Source organism: Arachis stenosperma, chromosome 3 (genome assembly GCF_014773155.1).
Source record: "Arachis stenosperma cultivar V10309 chromosome 3, arast.V10309.gnm1.PFL2, whole genome shotgun sequence".
NCBI lineage: Eukaryota > Viridiplantae > Streptophyta > Magnoliopsida > Fabales > Fabaceae > Arachis > Arachis stenosperma.
The window spans coordinates 138,891,045-138,895,619 of NC_080379.1; the positions used below are offsets into that span (position 1 = coordinate 138,891,045).

Below are 4,575 nucleotides of genomic sequence, written 5' to 3' on the forward strand. Positions count from 1 at the left end.
TGAGAAAGGTTTAATGTTTGAATCATATCTTTTCTTGTTAGGCAAGTCATTAATTTTTAAAATCAAATCTTTTTAAAATCGTTTTCAAATCATATCTTTTCAATCATATCTTTTAAAAAAAAAAACCATAACTTTTCAATCAAATCTTTTTAATCACATCTTTTTCAAAATAGTTTTCAATCATATCTTTTTAAATTCTAATTTCAAAATCTTTTTCAAAAATTACTTGATTTCTTTCCCACTCCTGGTTTTCGAAAATCAATTAAAGTTTTTCAAAATGTTTTCAAAATCTTTCACTTAATTTTCGAAAATTTCTTCCTCTCTTCTCACATCCTTCTATTTATGGAGTACCACTCCTTCTCAATGCACAATTCGAACTCTATCTGATTAAGTTCGAATTCTTCTACCTCTTCCTTCTAATTTTCTTCTTCTTTGACACCTCAAGGAATCTCTATACTGTGACATAGAGGATTCCACATTTTCTTGTTCTCTTCTCTCTCATATGAGCAGGAACAAAGACAAAAGCATTCTTGTTGAAGCTGACCCTGAACCTGAAAGGACCTTGAAGCGAAAACTAAGAGAAGCTAAGGCACAACTCTCTGTAGAGGACCTAACAGAAATCTTCAAAGAAGAAGACATGGCAGCCGAAAACAACAACAATGCAAACAATGCAAGGAAGGTGCTGGGTGACTTTACTGCACCTACTCCCGACTTCTATGGGAGAAGCATCTCTATCCCTGCCATTGGAGCAAACAACTTTGAGCTTAAGCCTCAATTAGTTTCTCTAATGCAACAGAATTGCAAGTTCCATGGACTTCCATTGGAAGATCCTCATCAGTTCTTAGCTGAATTCTTGCAAATCTATGACACTGTCAAGACTAATGGGGTTGACCCTGAGGTCTACAGACTTATGCTATTCCCTTTTGCTGTAAGAGACAGAGTTAGGACATGGTTGGACTCACAACCTAAAGAAAGCCTGGACTCATGGGAAAAGCTAGTCAATGCCTTCTTGGCAAAGTTCTTTCCACCTCAAAAATTGAGTAAGCTTAGAGTGGAAGTCCAAACCTTCAGACAGAAGGATGGAGAATCCCTCTATGAAGCTTGGGAAAGATACAAATAATTGATCAGAAAATGTCCTTCTGACATGCTTTCTGAATGGAGCATCATAGGTATTTTCTATGATGGTCTCTCTGAACTATCCAAGATGTCTTTGGATAGCTCTGCTGGAGGATCTCTTCATCTGAAGAAGACGCCTACAGAAGCTCAAGAACTAATTGAAATGGTTGCAAATAACCAATTCATATACACTTCTGAAAGGAATCCTGTGAACAATGGGACAAATCAGAAGAAAGGAGTTCTTGAGATTGATACTCTGAATGCCATTCTGGCTCAGAATAAGATATTGACTCAACAAGTCAAATTGATTTCTCAAAGTCTGTCTGGAATGCAAAATGCACCAAGCAGTACTAAGGATGCTTCATCTAAAGAAGAAGCTTATGATCCTGAGAACCCTTCAATGGAAGAGGTGAATTACATGGGAGAACCCTATGGAAACACCTATAATTCTTCATGGAGAAATCATCCAAATCTCTCATGGAAGGATCAACAGAGACCTCAACAAGGTTTCAACAACAATAATGGTGGAAGAAACAGGTTTAGCAATGGCAAGCCTTTTCCATCATCTTCTCAGCAACAGACAGAGAATTCTAAGCAGAATCACTCTGACTTAGCAACCATGGTCTCTGATCTAATCAAAACCACTCAAAGTTTCATGACTGAAACAAGGTCCTCCATTAGGAATTTGGAGGCACAAGTGGGACAGCTGAGCAAGAAAGTTACTGAACTCCCTCCTAGTACTCTCCCAAGCAATACAGAAGAAAATCCAAAAGGAGAGTGCAAGGCCATCAACATGGCCGAATTTGGAGAGGAAGGAGAGGCAGTGAACGCCACTGAGGAAGACCTCAATGGACGTCCACTGGCCTCCACTGAGTTCCCCAATGAGGAACCATGGGAATCTGAGGCTCAAAATGAGACCATAGAGATTCCATTGGACTTGCTTCTGCCTTTCATGAGCTCTGATGAATATTCCTCCTCTGAAGAGGATGAGTATGTCACTGAAGAGCAAGTTGCTAAATACCTTGGAGCAATCATGAAGCTAAATGAGAAGTTATTTGGAAATGAGACTTGGGAGGATGAACCCCCTTTGCTTACCAAAGAATTGGATGACTTGTCTAGGCAGAAATTACCTCAAAAGAGGCAGGACCCTGGGAAGTTCTCCATACCTTGTACCATAGGCACCATGACCTTCAAGAAGGCTCTGTGTGACTTAGGGTCAAGTGTAAACCTCATGCCTCTCTCTGTAATGGAGAAGCTAAGGATCGTTGAGGTACAAGCTGTAAGAATCTCACTAGAGATGGCAGACAATTCAAGAAAACAAGCTTATGGACTTGTAGAGGATGTTCTGGTGAAAATTGAAGACCATTACATCCCTACTGATTTCATAGTCCTAGAGACTGGGAAATGCATGGATGAATCCATCATCCTTGGCAGACCCTTCCTAGCCACAGCTAAGGCTGTGATTGATGTTGATGGAGGTGAACTGATCATTCAAGTGAATGAAGAATCCTTTGTGTTTAAGGCTCAAGGATATCCCTCTGTCACCATGGAGAGGAAGCATGAAGAGCTTCTCTCAAATCAGAGTCAAACAGAGCCCCCACAGTCAAACTCTAAGTTTGGTGTTGGGAGGCCACAACCAAACTCTAAGTTTGGTGTTGAACCCCCACATTCAAACTCTAAGTTTGGTGTTGGGAGGTTCCAACATTGCTCTGAGAAAATGTGAGGCTCTAAGAGAGCCCTCTGTCAAGCTACTGACATTAAAGAAGCGCTTGTTGGGAGGCAACCCAATGTCATATTTTATCTATTTTCCTTTGTTATTTTATGTTTTCTGTAGGTTGATGATCATGAGAAGTCACAAAATCAATTGAAAAAGCAAAAACAGAATGAAAAACAGGAAGAAAAACAGCACACCCTGGAGGAAGAACCTACTGGCGTTTAAACGCCAGTAAGGCTAGCAGATGGGCGTTTAACGCCCAGTCTGGCACCATTCTGGGCGTTTAACGCCAGAAAGGGGCACCAGACTGGCGTTAAACGCCAGGAAAGGGCAAGAACCTGGCGTTAAACGCCAGAATTGGCTCAAAACGCATTTTTGCATGCCATTTGGTGCAGGGATGACTTTTCCTTGACACCTCAGGATCTGTGGACCCCACAGGATCCCCACCAACCCCACCACCCTCTTTCTTCTTCACCCATTCACCAATCACCTCAATACCTCTTCCCCAAAAACCCTTCACCTATCAAATCCCATCTTCTCTTCACCACTCACATCCATCCTTCATAAAACCCCACCTACCTTACCATTCAAATTCAAACCACTTTCCCTCCCAAACCCACCCATAATGGCCGAACCCTACCCCTCCCTTCACCCCTATATAAACCCATCTTCACTCCTTCATTTTCACACACCCTAAACACTACTTCTTCCCCCTTTTGGCCGAACCACACAACCTCCTCCATCTCCTCCATTTTCTTCTTCTTCTCCTCTATTCTTTCTTCTTTTGCTCGAGGACGAGCAAACCTTTTAAGTTTGGTGTGGTAAAAGCATTGCTTTTTGTTTTTCCATAACCATTTATGGCATCCAAGGCCGGAGAAACCTCTAGAAAGAGGAAAGGGAAGGCAAAAGCTTTTACCTCCGAGTCATGGGAGATGGAGAGATTCATCTCAAGGGTGCATCAAGACCACTTCTATGAAGTTGTGGCCATGAAGAAGGTGATCCATGAGGTCCCTTTCAAACTCAAAAAGGGTCAACTTTGATCAAAGGTTGGACCAAGTCCTCACAGACATTTGTGAAGAGGGCGCTCAATGGAAGAGAGATTCAAGAGGAAAGCCGGTTCAACTGAGAAGGCATGACCTCAAGCCCATCAGTAAGAAAAGGATGGAGCAAACAAGAAACCCCACTCATCATGAGATCCCTGAGATGCCTCAAGGGATGCACTTTCCTCCACAAGACTATTGGGAGCAAATTAACACCTCCCTAGGAGAATTGAGTTCCAACATGGGACAACTAAGGGTGGAGCACCAAGAACATTCCATCCTCCTCCATGAAATTAGAGAAGATCAAAGAATCATGAGAGAGGAGCAACAAAGGCAAGGAAGAGACATTGAGGAGCTCAAGCACTCCATAAGACCTTCAAAAGGAAGAACAAGCCGCTATCACTAAGGTGGACCCGTTCTTTAATCTCCTTGTTCTTTATTTTCTTGTTTTTCGAAAATTTATGCTTATGTTTGTCCATGTTTGTGTCTTATGATCATTAGTATCTTAGTGTCTATGCCTTAAAGTTATGAATGTCCTATGAATCCATCACCTTTCTTAAATGAAAACTATTTTTATCACAAAAGAACAAGAAGTACATGATTTCGAATTCATCTTTAAAACTAGCTTAATTAGTTTGATGTGGTGGCAATACTTTTTGTTTTCTGAATGTATGCTTGAACAGTGCATATGTCTTTTGAATTTGT

At 41.2% G+C, this 4,575-nt stretch overlaps 1 non-coding gene across 1 annotated transcript; it reads right to left on the minus strand.

Annotated features, from left to right (window-relative positions):
• Window positions 1-1,042: 1,042 nt before the first annotated feature.
• On the minus strand, window positions 1,043-1,150 carry LOC130972446 (small nucleolar RNA R71). The gene has a single exon (XR_009083613.1). It is a non-coding gene; the product is annotated as a small nucleolar RNA R71 (small nucleolar RNA).
• Window positions 1,151-4,575: the final 3,425 nt, after the last annotated feature.